Here is a 20,544-nt window from a genome sequence, read left to right on the forward strand (position 1 = left end):
AGAAAAGATTTACTAGGATGCTACCGGGACTTGATGGTTTGACTTATAGGGAGAGGTTGGATAGACTGAGACTTTTTTCCCTGGAGAGTAGGAGGTTTAGGGGTGATCTTATAGATGTCTATAAAGTAATGAGGGGCATAGATAAGGTAGATAGTCAAAATCTTTTCCCAAAGGTAGGGGAGTCTATAACGAGGGGGCATAGATTTAAGGTGAGAGGGGAGAGATACAAAAGGGTCCAGAGGGGCAATTTTTTCACTCAAAGGGTGGTGAGTGTCTGGAACGAGCTGCCAGAGGCAGTAGTAGAGTCGGGTACAATTTTGTCTTTTAAAAAGCATTTGGACAGTTACATGGGTAAGATGGGTATAGAGGGATATGGGCCAAGTGCAGGCAATTGGGACTAGCTTAGTGGTATAAACTGGGCAACACGGACATGTTGGGCCGAAGGGCCTGTTTCCATGTTGTAAACTTCTATGATTCTATAGGAATAATTAGTTGTCCACCAGTCCTTGGGATTACCCGTGCGTTTATTTTGTGCATCCCTTAGTGGCCCTACACCTATCTTAATTTTCCTTTTGTTATTTATGTGTCTAAAGAATACTTTGCTATTTCTTTTTATATTGTGATAACTTTGTAATTCCTCTTTGCCATCCTAATTTTGTTTGACTGCTTTCCTTACCTCTTTGTAATCCTCTCCTTTATTGCCTGTACTTAGTATATGCCTTTTTCTTTCATTTCAGTTTTATCCTTATCTCTTTATTCATCCATGGTGTCTCATTATTGGCTCGTCTACTCTTGACTTTTAGCAGAATATATTTCTCCTGAACTCTATTGATCACCTTTTTAAATATTTCCCACTGCTGTTCTCTCTCTCAATATTTTTTTTCCCAGTTTCATCTACATCCCCTCAAAATTAACTTTATTCCAATCTATTACTTTGGTCTTTGTCTTACTTATGTCTCTCTCAATCATCTTAAACCTTCTTATGTTGCGATCGCTATTGCCTGGATGTTCCCTTAAGCTTACTTCTCTTATCTGCTCTGGTTCATTTCCCATTACTAGATCCAGCAGTGATTCCTCTCTTGTTGGGCTTGTTACATACTGGGTAAGAAAGGAGTCCTGTACACACTATAAAAATTCTATTCCCTTTTCCCCTTTCACTACCTCTTCTTGCCAATTTATTTGAGGGTAATTGAAATCTATGATTTTTCTGCCTTTTATTCATTTCATAGATTTGCCTACATATTTCTTCCTCCACTTCCCTTCCACTATTAGGTGGTCTGCAGTATACCCCTTTAAGCATGATCGATCCCTTATCGTTTATCTTAATCCATTTGGATTCTGTCTCTATCATAACGTTAGTTATGTCCTTTTTTTCCTACTGCCATTATCATCTTTAATTAGTACAGCTACCTATTCTTCCTTCCCTATTCTTTCTAAATACATTATATCCTGCAATATTTAACTGCCAATCCTGTTCTTTATGCAGCCATGTTTCAGTTATCCCTACTACATCTAGTTCCCCTCTATGAATTACTGCCTCCAGTTCCCCCATTTTGTTTTGGATGCAGCATACATTGCTGAACAGGCAATTTAATTTGACTTTATTAATCATGCCTCTTGCTTTATTTTTTTAAAAAGTTATTTTATACTTGTGTTCTATAACTTTCTGTTCCCTGGCCGTTTTTGTTACAGTCCTTTCCTTGGTCTGACCTTTACTCTCAAATGTTTCTTTTATCTTCAGGCTACTGTTATTTCTACCAGATCCCTCCCCCTCCCCCCACCTTACTAGTTTAAAGTCTTATCTACAGCCTTATTTGTTCTTTCCATTGGGACCCAAGTATCACTGTGCCAGTGCCCCAGGACAAAGCATCCCACTTGATTGGCACCCCATCCACCACCCTGAACATTCACTCCCTTCACCACCGGCACACTATGGCTGCAGTGTGTACCATCCACAGGATGCACTGCAGTAACATGCCACGGCTTCTTCGACAACACCTCCCAAACCCGCGACCTCTACCACCTAGGACAAGGGCAGCAGGCAAATGGGAACAACACCACCTGCACGTTCCCCTCCAAGTCACACACCATCCCGACTTGGAAATATATCGCCGTTCCTTCATCGTCGCTGGGTCAAAATCCTGGAACTCCCTTCCTAACAGCACTGTGGAAGAACCTTCACCACACGGACTGCAGCGGTTCAAGGCGGCTCATCACCTTCTCAAGGGCAATTAAGGATGGGCAATAAATGCTGGCCTCGCCAGCGACGCCCACGTCCCATGAACGAACAAAAAAAAACGGAACCCCTCCTCCCACACCACTTTCAGTCACACATTCACCTTCCTGATCTGTCTATCCCTCTGCCAATTAGCACGTAGCTCGGGTAGTGATCCCGAGAATACCCCCGAGGTCCTTTTTTTAAAAAAAAATTTAGTTCCTAGCTCATCTGTTCCCTTAGCAGGACCGCCTCCTTGTTCTTTCCTATGTCGTTGGAACTCATGTGTCTAAACACATGAGTATTAATACTCATGTTGAGACACATGAGTATTAGTGCCACTTGGGTAAGGTACCAGAAGGCTACCAGCAAATCAGCAACCAAACAACCACACCAGCACAATTCACTACTTTTGGGGGATGGTGGGGAGGGGGGGGGCGAAGGAGGAGAGAATTGGAAAAGGCAAGAACACATATGAAAATGTAAAAGAAACAGCTTAAATTTTCACCCATTAGATATTTGCAGACCTTAATTGTTATACATAGATTGCTGTGTTAGAGTCCTTTGTACACAGACTTCATTTGTCACCATTTTAAACATTGTTTAGGCTCAATAGTTTTCTGCTGTGATACAAAATATTATGAACGGTGCAATGACACCAACTTTTACCAGAATACTTAGCCCAACACAGATCGATACAAATAAAATCTTCCCAACTCCCAATGTTGCCTCTTTCTTTCTCCTCTTCTGCCCCCACTCCCTTACTTCTGTTTCCCTTTAAAAAAGGTTTTCCAGAATGAAACGCAAAGCAAGGCAGTGCACATATGGCATGGAATGCATATCAGGAACAAGTCAAAACACTGCCCTACATTCCTGAGCACCCTGCCACACCTTAATCCCTGAGGAACTTGGAAGTCGCACAAGACACTGAAAAAGGAGTCTGGACTACTTGTATACTGATGGCATACGACAATATTGTTGCCTGTAGCCCTATCTTGTTTCATGCAAGATACGAGGGTTTGCTTTTTATACAGCATTTTATTGATTATATTTTTTGACGACCACCAACTTTCTCTTCCCCATGAACAATACCCAGGAAAGGCTATAATTTGTGCAAGAGCTACTCCAATTTAAACAATTCAATTGCATGCGACTTTCAAATGGGAGTATAGTTCATTTCCTTCTTGCCAAAGATTTTCATAGAGAACCAATCAGTACAGAACATGGTGTCAGCACCCCAATAATAATTTTTAAATGACAAAGCTGCAAAAATATACAGACATTTCAGTTCTTTCTGAAAAGCCAATCATCTGTGAAAATGTCAAACATCCTTTGCCACATTGGAAAATGGCACAGCCTTTTTTTCAGCAGTCTATGGTTAAATTATTGACTATTCTCAAACATGTAACAGGGTAACCAACCCATTAAAAATATTTAAAGTTCATTTCACATACGGTATAGTATTTTGAAAGAAAACATACACTGCCCTCTAGACTCAAATTAACAAGTCATTCAGATATTAATGTAAAGTATTCTTTTTCCATTTCAATTGAATGACCAGAAAGGATAAAGCAAGAAGCAACTGATCCTTAGCAAACATTTCACGACTGTATTAACAGTAATAGAAAGAGTATAAAACAGCCTTTTAGAAATATTAAAGCTCTGAGATATTCTTAGCTTCTGTAAAAATGCATGCTTCACCAGTTGATAGGATAAGCTGCTACCAGAAATTTTAAGCAGTAACGTTTACAAATTCCAGAAAAATTTACTGGCCAGCTAACAGGAAGGCTTTTGTAAGTTATCGGCACACTTCCCCATGAATCATTCTCTTCACTGTCTTACACTAAGAACTGGGTGGGGCTATAGTGCATGCTATAGTAAAACCCACAAGAATCTTCAGAAGGTAAAGCAGAGCATGAAGCTATCACACAACTTTAACAAGTCAGTGTAAAGAATCCACCTAAGTTTATGTACTATTTAAGCTTCCTCTTTTCCAACCCCTCCAAATTTGGGTAAATCTGCAATGAACAGTTTAAGAGAAAAAAAAATGTAATCACTGGTTTAAAAGGAAGTCATTAAATTAGTGCTCGATAAAAATGTTACACTACTTCCAGGCTGTATCCCAGTTACACCAGTATGTTGCACCAGTCTGGTCTCTTTAGGAAACGGTCAAAGTTGTGTATAAACAGGAATTATATAATCTACCCGTTCACCAACTTTTGGATTCAGCTATACCAGAGATTATAAAGTCAACACTTTATGCCTTTTTTTTTAAAAACTTAGCTCAGACAGAAATTCAAATGCTATCCTTGGGATACTGAACATTTTTTTTAAACGATTGTGGGATGGGCACTGGAGGGAAAAGAGGGAATTGGAAGAATCTGAAGAGAATTCAAGTCCCTTTTTTTAAAACTATGTAATATCACAAAAGCAGCTTTTCAATACTGTACTTGAATTGTATAAGTTAAAATTCAGCAAAATTATTTCAGATAGGACAGCGCTGCAAATGACAGGATTAATATGCTTTATATTAAAACAATAAGTCGATGCTGAGTGCCCTTTGAGCAGCGCTCCACATTCCAGGGATGCAATCAGACTTAAAGATTACAATCTTAGAAATTAATACTGCGGGGAGGGGGGGGGGGTGGAAAAGCGAGAGATATTGGACTCATGGAAGAAATTACATTTAAATCATTTTTAACGGACAGGAAGCTCATGCAGCCGAAGAGGCGGAAGCCAAGCCCATTTCTATATGGGCTACACCACCAAAGACGGTATCCATGCTACCTGTCGCCTGACTTTCACAAGTTTACAAACCAAAAGATATTTGTAATGCATCGCACACTCAAAAAAAGATTAAAACTTGGATTAGTTTGCAGATTATAACGCTTGTTTAAAAAAATGTCGTCAGTATGGTGACTCAATAGAATACGGCTGCCGTCTAAGCTACTGCTTTTTAAAAAAATTTAATGAGATACGAATTAAAAGTTGCCTGTGGCGAGCGCGCCGGCCCAGCCCGGTGTCTGATTCTCTTCCTGGTTTCACTCCCTTTTCCGCTTCACCATTAAATCGACAAAAAAGTGTTAAGATTTTTTTTGCCTCTTACCTCCGCGATTCAGGTATTTTTCGAATGCTCTCGCCTTCAGGAATTAGAGTCTGTGGAAACTCAGTGGATTTTTGCTTATAATTTTTTTTGTGAATCTATTTAAAATAAACCTTTCCGCTGCTTGGTGCCGTTCAAATTGTCTGCCTCGCGCTAAGCTCGAGCTCTCGGACTGCAGCTCGCGCGCCAGCCGTTAGTGCAGCGCCCAGAACGCGACACAAAAGCCCGCCCCAGCGATGACGTCAACACGCCGGCAAGGCCACCCCTGCCAACCAATAGGATAATAGCGTCGTTTTGATTGACAGCGGTCCCGACGAATAGAACGTCGATTGAGAGGCAGGCGCTCCCACCCACTGAAGCGCCCGGACCCGAGCTCGGAAAGTGGCCGCTGCCGCAGTCATTTTTGACGCAGGAGGTAAGATTGAGCGACAGCTTCTGCGACCAATGCAGAAGGGCAGGAAAGAATCGATCGAATTGAAGCGATTGGCAGCTTCTGACCTGCTTTGGTTGGAATAAGATGCCCTATGAATCCAAATCGATATGAAGAAGGAATAGTAAAATGACCTGACAAGATCCAATGATCTACCTTTATCATTTATGTGCAAAGGGCAACGATATGGAAGTTTGCTAATGATACCAAATCAGGGGCATGACAAAACTGTGAGGCAGAATGCGGGAGATTACAAGACAAAAGTTAGTGGAGCCGGCAGATAGGTTGCAAATGCAGAGAAATAGTAGTACGTTTTGGAGGGGGGATGGGATAATAGTGAAAGGAAATATACCCTAAATGATATGTTTCTTCCCAAAAGTGGACGAAAAGAGAGATCTAGGAATGCAAGTAAATGTCTATTTAAAGATGAGAGTGTAGATAGATGAGGGCATAAAAAAGACAAAGAGATTCTGGGTCATTGAATATATAGCAAAGACCTGATCAATTGGTTAGGTCACACTTCACAGGATCGCCAGATAATTACAGATGCGAAAAGGCTATTTGGTCCATCTTAGTTCATCCATTCAGAATGACCCTCAAGTTTCCCCTCCCCCTCCCATTGCAGCATCCAATTGGTTCTTAAATGAATGCAGAGTTTTTGCTAACACTGCCCTACCCAGGATCCTGTTCCACGTATTGATCCCTCTTTGTGTGAAAAAAAACTTCCCGATCACAGTCCTAAATTTGCCTTTTATTAATTTGAATATGTGGCTCCTGTCCTACTCTTGCAATTTAATTTGAAGTAATTTTCCAGATTTACTTTTTCCCTACTGTTCTATTGCGAGCAACTCTGGGCATCCCATTATAAGAAGGGTATTCGAGCCATGGAAAGGGCACACCAAAGTCACCAGAGGAATGCTTCAAAAAGTGGGGCTTTTTCGCTGGAACAGAGAAGGTTAAAGGGGGAATCTAATAGAGGTTTTCAAAATTATGAAAGTTTTTGAGAGGGTAAATAGAGAAAGATTATTTTCACTAATTGGGGAATCAACAAGGGAGCATGAACTTAGGATTATCAGAAGAAAAAAGGGGGAAGATAGATTACTTTTTTCATTTCATTACATTTCATGCAGAGATCTATTAAAACATGGAATGCTTTACCACAAGTAGTTATTGAAGCAAACTAACATTAATTGGAAGAGAATTGGATAAGTATTTGAAAAGGAAGGAAATGAAAGAGAAATGGTACAGAAATGGAATTAGTTGATATGTTCAATTGATGAGGAAGCACTGCCATAAACACAATAAATAAAATGGCTATCTTCTGTGCTGTAACTTCTATTATTCTACTACAATCTACAGGCTTTTAAAACCCATGGTTGGCATCGGCTAATCACTAGATTTCTCAACTATAAAAAAAACCTGTTTGAGTAACATAATAAAGTCATCATAATTCAGCATGGCCAGCATATTGGCTGGTGAGACTTAAACTTCAAACGGTGAGTTTGTTTCCACTACTCAAGCCTTCCTTGCAAACCTACAATGCCTATCCTGGTTCTGCTACAATTTTTCCAATGGCTTGTATGTTCAACGACTCCACAGGTTCCTACTCTGTCCTATGTAGCTTGTAATATTCTTCCTTGGTAGCTAGGGTATAGTGGATAAAGGCACCACACAGTGTAACACCAGGCTATACAAACCAAAAGGTCCCAGATTCGCCCCTGGTCTGTGCTGAGATTTTTTTTTTTTTTTTTTGTAAGTGCAATATATCAGCTTTATTCTGAGTAATAATCCATACACACGTAGAGAGACGCTGGGAAAGAGCTGTTTTTTCCTTTTGAATATCTCCCCAGAGGGAGGTGCACCGTTCCCAGAGACACTGCAATACTGGGTCGATGCGTGGAGTGGACGGAGCAAGCCCCTGTTCCATCTCCCTGTTCCAAAAATCAATTTAATATATGGTCCCCAGATAGGGGACGTATCAGATATTAAACTGATAAGAACAGATTTTTTTTTCAAAAAATATACTTTATTCATAAAAATTTGCAGCAGTACATACAAAACAGTTGTCATATCACTTTCCAAACGTACACAATACAGATTATACAATTTGCAGGTTACGTTAAGTGCAGTACAATGAACACATTGGACATCATTGCAGTTCATGACACTCTAGGGTGTCTCATTGCATCATACTCAACACAGATTATTGCTTACAGATTCATTTCTGGTCCATTTCAGATTCATTACAGGTACATTACAGCAATTTGAATTTTACATTCTGCCCGAGGGGGTTTTTCCCTGATTGCAGCCCCTCGGTTTACAATGGCGGGAAGGCTCTAAACGGTTGCCTTTCCCCACAGGGCCTTTGCGGCGGCCGCACCCATCCTCAGTGCGTCCCTCAGCACGTAGTCCTGGACCTTGGAATGTGCCAGTCTGCAACACTCGGTCGAGGACAGCTCCTTGTGCTGGAAGACCAGCAAGTTTCGGGCAGACCAAAGGGCGTCTTTCACCGAGTTGATGGTCTTCCAGCAGCAGCCGATGTCCGTCTCAGTGTGCGTCCCCGGGAACAGCCCGTAGAGCACGGAATCCTGTGTTACGGAACTGCTCGGGACGAACCTGGACAGATACCACTGCATCTCTCTCCAGACCTTCTTTGCAAAGGCACATTCCATAAGGAGATGGGTGACGGTCTCGTCTCCACCGCAGCCTCCTCTGGGACAGCGCGCGGTGGCGCTGAGAGCCCGGGAGTGCATGAAGGATCTGACGGGAAGGGCCCTTCTCACCACCAGCCAAGCTAGGTCTTGGTGCTTGTTTGAAAGCTCTGGCGATGAGGCGTACTGGAGCTGAGCCAGGCAGCCGGTAGGCACACCACAACTAGCCACAGAAGCACCAGCCTTGGATTAAGTGATTCATTAAATAACCTTAGGAATGATGTGGAGATGCCGGTGATGGACTTAGGAACACAGTGACAGTATTTGATTAGTAGGTTTAGGTTCGGTGGTATTTACTTTGTGATCACATGCGTGTAAATCAATCCAATTGCATGCTGTCAAACACCAGGATGTAAAGTCCATTCCCTTCATTGCATTTTTCACTAACTAACTACTTACAAGGAGTTGCTAAACAGTCCTATATGATGATGTCACAGAGTGGTGCCATCCTGGTAAAAATGATTGGAATGCCATTTAAAAAGCCTGTTATCAAGAAATGTGAAATGACACTTAATGAATACTTTGCGTCTGTTTTCACAAAAGAGGGGGATGATACAGAGATTGTAGTTAAGGAGGAGGAGTGTGAAATTTTGGATGGGATAAATATAGTGAGAGAGGAAGTATTAAGGGGTTTAGCATCTTTGAAAGTAGATAAATCGCCAGGCCCGGATAAAATGTATCCCAGGCTGCTAAGAGAAGCAAGAGAAGCGGAGACTCTGACTGTCATTTTCCAATCCTCCCTGGCTACAGGCATGGTGCCGGAGGATTGGAGAACTGCTAACATTGTACCGTTGTTTAAAAAGGGAGAAAGAGATAGACCGAGTAATTACATGCCAGCCAGTCGAACCTCAGTGGTGGGCAAATTATTGGAATCGATTCTGAGGGACAGCATAAATCATCATTTAGAAAGGCACGGGTTGATCAAGGACAGTCAGCATGGATTTGTTATGGGAAGGTTGTGCCTGACTAACTTGATTGAATTTTTTGAGCAGGTAACAAGGAGGGTTGATGAGGGTAACGCATTTGATGTAGTGTACATGGATTTTAACAAGGCTTTTGACAAGGTCCCACATGGCAGACTGGTCAAAAAAGTAAAAGCCCATGGGATCCAAGAGAAAGTGGCTATATGGATCCCAAATTGGCTCAGTGGCAGGAAGCAAAGGGTAATGGTCGACGGGTGTTTTTGTGACTGGAAGGCTGTTTCCAGTGGGGTCCCGCAAGGCTCAGTACTAGGTCCCTTGCTTTTTGTGGTATATATTAATGATTTGGACTTGAATGTGGGGTCTTTGATCAAGAAGTTAGCAGATGATACAAAAATTGGCTGTATGGATGATAGAAGGAAAGCTGTAGACTGCAGGAAGATACCAATGGACTGGTCAGGTGAGCAAATGGAATTCAATCCAGAGAAATGTGAGGTAATGCATTTGTGGAGGGCAAACAAGGCAAGAGAGTACACAATAAATGGGAGGATACTGAGAGGTGTAGAGGAACAAAGGGACCTTGGAGTGCATGTCCACAGATCCCTAAAGGTAGCAGGACAGGTAGATAAGGTGGTTAAAAAGGCATACGGGATACTTTCCTTTATTAGCCGAGGCATAGAATATAAGAGCAGGGAGGTTATGCTGGAACTGTATAAAACATTGGTTAGGCCACAGCTTGAGTACTGCGTACAGTTCTGGTCACCACATTACAGGAAAAATGTGATTGCACTAGAGAGGCTACAGAGAAGATTTACAAGGATGTTGCCAGGGGTGGATAATTTTAGCTATGAGAAAAGATTGGATAGGCTGGGATTGTTTTCTTTGGAACAAAGGAGGCTGAGGGGAGATTTAATTGAGGTATATAAAATTATGACAGGACTAGATAGAGTGGATAGGGCGGACCTATTTCCTGTAGCAGAGGGGTCAGTGACCAGGGGGCCTAGATTTAAAGTAATTGGTAGAAGGATTAGATGGGAGCTGAAGATAATTTTTTTCACCCAGGAGGTGGTGGGGGTCTGGAACTCACTGCCTGAAAGGGTGGTAGAGGCAGAAACCCTCAACTCATTTAAAAAGTACTTGGATGTGCACTTGAAATGCCGTAACCTACAGGGCTACGGACCAAGTGATGGAAAGTGGGATTTTTGGCCGGCACGGACACAATGGGCCAAATGGCCTCCTTCTGTGCCATAACTTTCTATGATTCTATGAATCTATGACACAGCTATTTCGTACCCACAGAGGTCCTGTGAGTAAATCCACAGCCCTGTGTGTTGATCCATACAGTTCAGGAAGCATCCAGGTTCCATCCCAACCCTCTACTGTTAGCTGATGTCATCTGGTGTGGTAATAATGGTACTGTGGTGTGTTTGGGGCAGGGGGGAGAGGAATCAGTCAGGGTTCCAGTTCCTGACTGATATCCAGTGATCTCTTCTAGAAAGTGTAGAGTGTGAACATCAGGTGAGGACAGAATCAGACCCAGCTGTGATGCCATGATCTAGTAGCCTGTCGACACTCACTATCTACTATCTAGCCTTACACATTAAGAATGGCCACTTGAATAAGGTGCCGACAGTGAGTGTTGGCAGGCTATTTGACTGGTGGGGGAGGGGAGGGAAACAACACAGCCAAGATCTTGTTTTCAACAGATATCCCAGTAAAAGCCATGAGGTAGCAAATCAGGAGCTCCAGCTGATTTTTTCCCCCCTCCATAGACCAGGGACACTAAGGCCAGTTGTAACACTCCAACTGCAACCTGGTTGAGGTCAGCTAACTTGGTACAAACCAGGAATTGAATTTGAGACCTTCTCATCTGTATGACCCAGTACTGTACCTGTTAGTGCATTTAAGCTCTACGTCATCAAGGGAGTAGAACTATTAATTTTATCCGATTGGTATCAAAAAATGGAAATTTGTGTGCCTTGGACACCAATCAAGAATTGGATCGAGATTACCCGTTACTAATTTCATGTAGGTCCCATATAGCCAGAGGCTTTCATTCCATTAGTCTGGACTGAATATGAACCCAGGTCCCAGAAGTGAAAGGAATGTAGTATTCTAAGAATGAATTATCTAGCCCTTAGCTAGCAATGTAATGGTTCTACTTCTCGGCTGCATGCACATATAGGTGTTGTATCAAACACGTTTTGAAAGCGTACGGGATACTTGGCTTTGTAATTAGAGGCATTGAATACCAAAACAAGGAGAATGTTAAACCTTTACAAATCATTAGTTGGGCCTCAGCTGGAGTATTGTGTACAATTCTGGGCACCACACTTTAAGGAGGATGTCAATGCTTTGGAGAGGGTACAGAGGAGGTTTACCAGGATGATACCAGGGATGAGGGATTTCAGTTATGTGGAGAGATTGGAGAAGCTGGGATTGTTCTCCTTAGAGCCAAGAAGGTTAAAGGGAGACCTAATAGAGGTTTACAAAATTATGAGGGTTTTGATAGAGCAAGTGGGTTGGTAACCAGAGGTCATAGATTTAAAATAATTGGCAAAAGAACTAGAGGGGAAATTAGGAGACATTTTTTCACATAACGGATTGTTAATTGGATTGGAACACACTACCTGAAAGGGCAGTGGAAGCAGATCCCACAGGGTACTACAGTTTTCAGAAGCAAAGACTTTGCTTTCAAAAAGCACCTTATCAGGTCCTCAGTAGATCATAAAGCACTTAACCTTTTCACATCCTATGAAATACTTTTGAAGTGCAATCACTGTTGTTATGCGTGCAAACATGGCAGCCAATTTGCACACAGCAAGATCCTAAAAACAATAAATAAGATGAATGACCAATTAAACTATTTCTGCTGGTGTTGATTGAGGGAAGAATGTCAACCAGGACACCATTTGCCCTTCTTCAAATAAATCCATGGGATCTTTTACACCCATCTGAACAGGAAGACCAGGCCTTGGTTTAACATCGATCTGAAATACGACACCTCCAACAATGCAGCACTCCCTCAGTGCTGTATGAAGTGTCAGCCTAGATTATGTGCTCAAGTCCTAGAACTCACAACCTTCTGACTCAAAGATGAGAATATTAGCAACTGAGCCAAACTGGCATTTAAGGAGAGGGAAGGCCTGTTCGTATTGTAATTATTCACACTTCATTATTCACCACAATAGACTAACTAAGCCATGTGACACCACCTAGGATCCATCATTTATTCTGGCTTGAGATCAGTGACATAGACCTAACCTTAGAATTGGGATAGTTGGGCACCCAAATGGCTCAGTAGGTAAATCCACACCCTGTTGTGGAACTGAGCCATATAGAGAAGGAGAACCCAGAGTTTTTTTTTCCTCCTTTTACTGCCCATTTTCTCCCCTCCTACCATGAAGTGATGAACTCCTACTGGGGTGATACGGTGCTGGGTGACACCCCCAGTACCTCATCAACTGGCCATTCTTCATGCATGAATCTGGATGGTCAGTGCCAGCAGGTTATTCCAATGTGAGGAACATCACAGCTGAGCCAGACCTGACATTCTTATACATGCATCTTCCAACAGTAGTTACTGAATAATGATCAACAGTGGAAATCCAGCTCTTTTTTTTCTCTATCTAACCTTGATGCCAGTAGTATCACCTCTACTATTGCTCAGACTGAGATCAGCAAACTCAGCACAGACCTGGGAGCTTCCTGGTCTGTATGGCTGAACTATTCACTGCTTTCACCAATTAAGCCATTGCAGGAGCCATGCTATCGGAAAAGTTTTTGTCTCGGTGAATTATAGATACTGGCATGTAATGTTTTCCCATTTTAGTGGGGTACGGGTGAGGTAGGAAAAACTGTTGGCTGATTCACTATGTTGACTGTAAATTCACTGAAATTTGTTGCTGGAATTTTACAGTTCCGCTTCACATGGAGGGTTGAGATATGTTCAGACAAGCTAGGTCAGTCAGGTATTGGACATTACACAATCGTCTAATCATCCAGCAACTTTCTGTTTAAATTCGTACTCTGGAACTCCCCTAAATGCGGAGTGGAGTCGCACAACAACAACAACCTACATTTATTTAGCGCCTTTAACGTAGTAAAATGTCCCAAGAAGCTTCACAGGAGCGTTATTAAACTAAATTTGACATCCAGCCACATAAGGAGATATTAGGACAGGTGACCAAAAGCTTGGTCGAAGAGGTAGGTTTTAAGGAGCATCTTAAAGGAGGAGAGAGAGGAAGCGAGGCGGGGAGGTTTAGGGAGGGAAATCCAGAGCTTAGGGCCCAGGCAGCTGAAGGCACAGCCACCAATGGTGGAGCGATTAAAATTGGGGATGCACAAGAGGCAAGAATTGAAGGAGCACATAGATCTCGGATGGTTGTAGGGCTGGAGGAGGTTACAGAGATAGGGAGGGGTGAGGCCATGGAGGGATTTGAAAACAAGGATGAGAATTTTAAAATCGAGGCATTATAGGACCAGGAGCCAATGTAGGTCAGCGAGCACAGGGGTGATGGGTGAACAGGACTTAGTACGAATTAGGATACGGGCAGCAGAATTTTAGATGAGCTCAAGTTTATGGACGAAGGCATCCTTATCCAATTTTCCCTGCTCCCATGGGAAATATCGCAGATTCTACCTCATGCTACCACAAGGAGTAGTTAAGGCAAATAGCATAGATGCATTTAAAGGGAAGCTAAATAAGCACATGAGGGAGAAAGGAATAGAAGGGTATACTGATAGGGTTAGATGAAGCAGGGAGGGAGGTGGATCGTGTGGAGCATAAACACCTGGCATAGACCAGTTGGGCCTAATGGCCTATTTCTATGCTGTAGTTTCGATGTAACTCGATGTAACACCTCCCTGTCCAGCACAGTTCAGATTGGTTACTGAGCAGAGTGAGTGATTAACTTCCTACTCCTTAGTGTTGAATGTTAGCGCTCGATAGTACAGCAGTAGGTCACACTGACTCACACTTCAGTATTATTGATTCAGTTCTCTATTGGCTTTTAGTTCATTGAATTATGATGGGGCAGGCTCGATGGACCAGCTGGTCTTTTCCTGTGCGTCATTTTCATATGTTTGTAAAATGCAAACCCTGTTTATAATATGACTTCATATTAGCTTGTCCAAAGGCTTAGAGGGTAAATGCACCGCCTATTATGGTACTGATCCCCAATCTATACTCTTAGCTGCTGTCAGCTGGGCAGCAGTTCAGTGCCACTATTGGCTAGGGCGGGGGAAAAATATCTCATATTCCTACTCTTAACCATGTCTCATCGGTAGCACTCCTGCCTCTGAGCCATTATATCTTGGGTTCAAGCCCCACTCCAGAAACTTGAGCATTTAATCTAGGCTGACACTCCAGTGCAGTACTGAGAGAGTACTGTATTTTGGATGAGAAGTTTAACGGAGGCCCAAGGTGGCTGTAAAAGAACCCATGGCACTATTCAAAGAAGAGCAAGGGAGTTATCCCTCAACCACCATCACTAAAACAGATTGCGTGGCCATTTATCTCATTGCTGTATGTGAGATTTTACTGTGCACAAGTTAGCTACCTCGTTTCCCTACATTACAACAGTGACCACACTTCAAAAGTACTTCATTGGCTATAAAATGCACTGGGACGTTCTGAGGTTGTGAAAGGTGCGATATAAATGCAAGCTCTTTCTTTCTTTAATCATTATCAAGTGACCTCTGCTGGAACTAGTGGTGTGTGGACAGGATCAGACTTGGCTATTGTGCCCATACTAACTGTATAGGCTCACACATGAAGATTGGCCGATTGGGAGGCTACTGGCAATAGTGGCACTGTAGCAGAGCAGAAATCAGTGTCTCTCAGGAGATGAGGAGAGAAAAAAGTACTGCGATCCCTTCATGGCTCAGTTGGTAAACCAAGTCACAGAGACCAGAAGGATCCCAGGTTTGATTCCTGGTTTGTATGAGTTAGCTAATCTCAGTCAGGTTGGTGGTTGGGACATCCCTGACCCATGAGAGGAAAATCATCCAGCCTTCCCATTTCTGATCGCTATCCCATGGAAAGTGCATGTACATGAGAACAGCATTGCACTGGGAGGTGATCATAGAATCACAGAAAATTTACGGCACAGAAGGAGGCCATTCAGCCCATCGTGTCTGTGCCGGCCGAAAATGAGCCACCCAGCCTAATCCCACTTTCCAGCACTTGGTCCATAGCCTTGTAGGTTATGGCACTTCAGGTGCATATCCAGGTACTTTTTAAATGAGTTGAGGGTTTCTGCCTCTACCACCCGTCCAAGTAGTGAGTTTCAGACCCCTACCAGCTCCCCTCTCTCCTTCTACCAATTACTTCAAATCTATGCCCCCGTTATTGACCTCTCTGCTAAGGGAAATAGGTCAATCTAGGCTCCTTATAATTTTGTACACCTCAAATCACCCCTCGCCTCCTCTGTTCCAAAGGAAACAACCCCAGCCTATCCAATCTTTCCTCATAGCTAAAATTCTCCAGTCCTGGCAACATCCTCGTAAATCTCCTCTGTACCCTCTCCAGTGCAATTACATCCTTCCTGTAATGTGGTGACCAGAACTGTACGCAGCACTCAAGCTGTGGCCTAACTAGTGTTTTATACAGTTCTAGCATAACCTCCCTACTTTTATATTCTATGCCTTGGCTAATAAAGGAAAGTATTCCATATGCCTTCTTAACCACCTTGGCCACCCGTCCTGCTACCTTCAGGGATCTACGGACATGCATTCCAAGGTCCCTCACTTCCTCTATACCTCTCAGTATCCTCCCATTTATTATGTATTCCCTTGCCTTGTTTGCCCTCCCCAAATGCATTACCTCACACTTCTCCAGATTGAATTCCATTTGCCACTTTTCTGCCCACCCGACCAGTCCATTGTTATCTTCCTGCAGTCTACAACTTTCCTCCTTACTATTAACCACAGGGCCAATTTTTGTATCATCTGCAAACTTCTTGATCAAACACCCCACATTCAAATCCAAATCATTAATATATATCACAAAAAGCAAGGGACCTAGTACTGAGCCCTGCGGAACCCCACTGGAAACAGCCTTTCAGTCACAAAAACACCCGTCAACCATTACCCTTTGCTTCCTGCCACTGAGCCAATTTTGGATCCAACGAGCCACTTTCCCTTGGATCCCGTGGGCTTGTACTTTTTTGACCAGTCTGCCATGTGGGACCTTGTCAAAAGCCTTGCTAAAATCCATGTAGACTACATCAAATGCACTACCTTCATCGACCCTCCTTGTTACCTCCTCAAAAATTTCAATCAAGTTAGTCAGACACAACCTTCCTTTAACAAATCCATGCTGACTGTCCTTGATTAATCCGTGCCTTTCTAAGTGACGGCTCATCAAGTCCCTCAGAATTGATTCCAATAATTTGCCCACCACCGAGGTTAGACCGACTGGCCTGTAATTATTCAGTCCATCCCTCGCTCCCTTTTTAAACAACGGTACAACGTTAGCAGTTCTCCAATCCTCCGGCACCACACCTGTATCCAGTGAGGATTGGAAAATAATGGTCAGAACCTCCGCTATTTCCTCCCTTGCTTCTTTTAACAGCTTGGGATAAATTTCATTCAGGCCTGGTGATTTATCTACTTTCAAAGATGCTAAGCCCCTTAATACTTCCTCTCTCACTATGTTTATCCCAGCCAATATTTCACACTCCTCCTTCTTAACTACAATGTCTGCATCGTCCCTCTCTTTTGTGAAATCAGACGCAATGTATTCATTATGAACCATACCAACATCTTCCGCCTCCACACATAGGTTACCTTTTTGGTCTCTAATAGGCCCTACTCTTTCCTTAGTTATCCTCCTGCTCTCAATGTAGTTATAAAACATCTTTGGGTTTTCCTTGATTTTACTTGCCAATATTTTTTCATGCCCTCTTTTTGCTTTCCTAATTTCCTTTTTAATTTCACCCCTGCACTTTCTATACTCCTCTAGGCTCTCTGTGATATTGAGTTCTTGGTGCCTGACATAAGCTTTCCGTTTTTGCCTTTGTATTGTGACTGCCCCTTTTTTTATTCCTTAGCTCAATCCATATGGTCTCATTATATGATCCTTCTAACATATCATCCCTCCTCACAGCTGTAATTGTTTCTTTAACCAAAATTACCAACCCCCCCTCCTTTTTATCGCCCGCTCTACCTCGTCTGAAAACCCTTCAACCAGGAACGTTGAGTTACCATTCCTGCCCCTTTTTAAGCCAAGTTTCTGTAATAGCAAAGATATCATTCTGCCACTTGTCTACCAGTGCCCTCAGCTCATCTGCCTTATTCACTATACTCCTTGCATTTAGTCGTTTAAGCACTGCCAAACTCCTTTGTTGTTTATTTTCTAACCTTTGTTTCCTCTGCCTTCCAAACTCACTTACTAATTTTCTGCCTTCCATTTCCAGTTCTGATTCTGTCCCATCTGAATCTACATTCAGGTTCCCATCCTCCTGCCAAGCTAGTTTAAACCCTCCCCCACAGCACTAGCAAACCTCCTTGCAAGGATATTGGTCCCGGCCCTGTTGAGGTGCAATCCGTCCGACTTGTCCCACCTCCCCCAGAACTGGTCCCATTGCCCCAGGAATCTAAAGCCCTCCCTCCTGCAACATCTCTCCAGCCACGCATTCATCTGCTCTATCTTCCTTTCTCTATACTCACTAGCACGTGGCACCGGGAGTAATCCGGAGATTACTACCTTTGAGGTCCTGCTTATTAATTCTTTTCCTAGCTCCTTTAAATCTGCCTGCAGGACCTCATCCCTCTTTCTACCTATGTCCCCCACACAGTCAGGTAGCTGCCGAGACTGAGTGTCCAGGCTTGCATAGGAAGAGTGGGCACTTGGCTGAGGTACCAGAAGGCTGCCATCCCGTGTGGAATGGTATCCCAGTGAGAGTCTGCAGCTTCAGGGGAAGAGGAGGGGAGAGAAGTGACAAAAACAAACAGCGCAAGGCCCGAGAGTGGAGAGGAGCGAGAGGATAAATAGCGGAGTCAGCCCAAGGCCCGAGAGCGGAGAGAAGAGAGGAGAGGGTTCACGCGGTCAGAAAGCCTGAGAGCGGAGCAGAGCGAGAGGAGAGGGTACACGCGGTCAGAAGGCCAGAGAGCGAAGAGGAGCGAGAGGAGAGGGTACACGTGGTCAGAAGGCCAGAGAGCGAAGAGGAGCGAGAGGAGAGGGTACACGCGGTCAGAAGGCCAGAGAGCGAAGAGGAGCGAGAGGAGAGGGTACACGCGGTCAGAAGGCCAGAGAGCGAAGAGGAGCGAGAGGAGAGGGTACACGCGGTCAGAAGGCCAGAGAGCGAAGAGGAGCGAGAGGAGAGGGTACACGCGGTCAGAAGGCCAGAGAGCGAAGAGGAGCGAGAGGAGAGGGTACACGCGGTCAGAAGGCCAGAGAGCGAAGAGGAGCGAGAGGAGAGGGTACACGCGGTCAGAAGGCCAGAGAGCGAAGAGGAGCGAGAGGAGAGGGTACACGCGGTCAGAAGGCCAGAGAGCGAAGAGGAGCGAGAGGAGAGGGTACACGCGGTCAGAAGGCCAGAGAGCGAAGAGGAGCGAGAGGAGAGGGTACACGTGGTCAGAAGGCCTGAGAGCGGAGCGGAGTGAGAGGAGAGGGTTCACGCGGTCAGAAGGCCTGAGAGCAGAGCGGAGTGAGAGGAGAGGGTTCACGCGGTCAGAAGGCCCGAGAGCAGAGCGGAGCGAGAGGAGAGGGTACACGTGGTCAGAAGGCCTGAGAGCGGAGCGGAGTGAGAGGAGAGGGTTCACGCGGTCAGAAGGCCTGAGAGCGGAGCGGAGCGAGAGGAGAGGGTACACGTGGTCAGAAGGCCTGAGAGCGGAGCGGAGTGAGAGGAGAGGGTACAAGCGGTCAGAGGGCCTGAGAGCGGAGCGGAGCGAGAGGAGACGGTTCACGCGGTCAGAAGGCCTGAGAGCGGAGCGAGAGGAGAGGGTACACGCGGTCAGAGGGCCTGAGAGCGGAGCGGAGCGAGAGGAGAGGGTACAAGCGGTCAGAGGGCCTGAGAGCGGAGCGGAGCGAGAGGAGAGGGTACACGCGGTCAGAAGGCCCGAGAGCGGAGCGAGGGGAGAGGGTACACGCGGTCAGAAGTCCCGAGAGCGGAGCGAGAGGAGAGGGTACACGCGGTCAGAAGGCCCGAGAGCGGAGCGAGAGGAGAGGGTACACGCGGTCAGAAGGCCCGAGAGCGGAGCGAGAGGAGAGGGTACACGCGGTCAGAAGGCCCGAGAGCGGAGCGAGAGGAGAGGAGAGGGTACACGCGGTCAGAAGGCCCGAGAGCGGAGTGAGAGGAGAGGAGAGGGTACACGCGGTCAGAAGGCCCGAGCGCGGAGCGGAGCGAGAGGAGAGGGTACACGCGGTCAGAAGGCCCGAGAGCGGAGCGGAGCGATAGGAGAGGGTACACGCGGTCAGAAGGCCTGAGAGCGGAGCGAGAGGAGAGGGTACACGCGGTCAGAAGGCCCGAGAGCGGAGCGGAGCGAGAGGAGAGGGTACACGCGGTCAGAAGGCCCGAGAGCGGAGCGAGAGGAGAGGGTACACGCGGTCAGAAGGCCCGAGAGCGGAGCGAGGGGAGTGGGTACACGCGGTCAGAAGGCCCGAGAGCGGAGCGAGAGGAGAGGGTACACGCGGTCAGAAGGCCCGAGAGCGGAGCAAGAGGAGAGGGTACACGCGGTCAGAAGGCCCGAGAGCCGAGCGAGAGGAGAGGGTACACGCGGTCAGAAGGCCCGAGAGCGGAGCGAGGGGAGAGGGTACACGCGGTCAGAAGGCCCGAGAGCGGAGCGAGGGGAGAGGGTACACGCGGTCAGAAGGCCCGAGAGCGGAGCGAGGGGAGAGGGTACACGCGGTCAGAAGGCCCGAGAGCGGAGCGAGGGGAGAGGGTACACGCGGTCAGAAGGCCCGAGAGCGGAGCGAGGGGAGAGGGTACACGCGGTCAGAAGGCCCGAGAGCGGAGCGAGGGGAGAGGGTACACGCGGTCAGAAGGCCCGAGAGCGGAGCGAGGGGAGAGGGTACACGCGGTCAGAAGGCCCGAGAGCGGAGCGAGGGGAGAGGGTACACGCGGTCAGAAGGCCCGAGAGCGGAGCGAGGGGAGAGGGTACACGCGGTCAGAAGGCCCGAGAGCGGAGCGAGGGGAGAGGGTACACGCGGTCAGAAGGCC

General features: G+C 45.4%; 1 protein-coding gene and 1 pseudogene across 2 annotated transcripts in view; both read right to left on the reverse strand.

Annotated features, from left to right (window-relative positions):
• LOC137305751 (myosin-9-like) overlaps nt 1-5,500 on the reverse strand; it is a 174,565-nt gene extending 169,065 nt beyond the window's left edge. For both annotated transcript variants that reach the window (XM_067974701.1, XM_067974700.1), the window contains exon 1: nt 5,322-5,500. The gene's annotated coding sequence lies outside the window, so the exon portion shown is untranslated. The remainder of the gene's footprint in view (nt 1-5,321) is intronic.
• Nucleotides 5,501-7,599: 2,099 nt separating this feature from the next.
• LOC137305794 (U2 spliceosomal RNA) lies at nt 7,600-7,771 on the reverse strand (annotated as a pseudogene).
• Nucleotides 7,772-20,544: the final 12,773 nt, after the last annotated feature.

This window comes from Heptranchias perlo, chromosome 40 (assembly GCF_035084215.1).
Source record: "Heptranchias perlo isolate sHepPer1 chromosome 40, sHepPer1.hap1, whole genome shotgun sequence".
Classification (NCBI taxonomy): Eukaryota; Metazoa; Chordata; class Chondrichthyes; order Hexanchiformes; family Hexanchidae; genus Heptranchias; species Heptranchias perlo.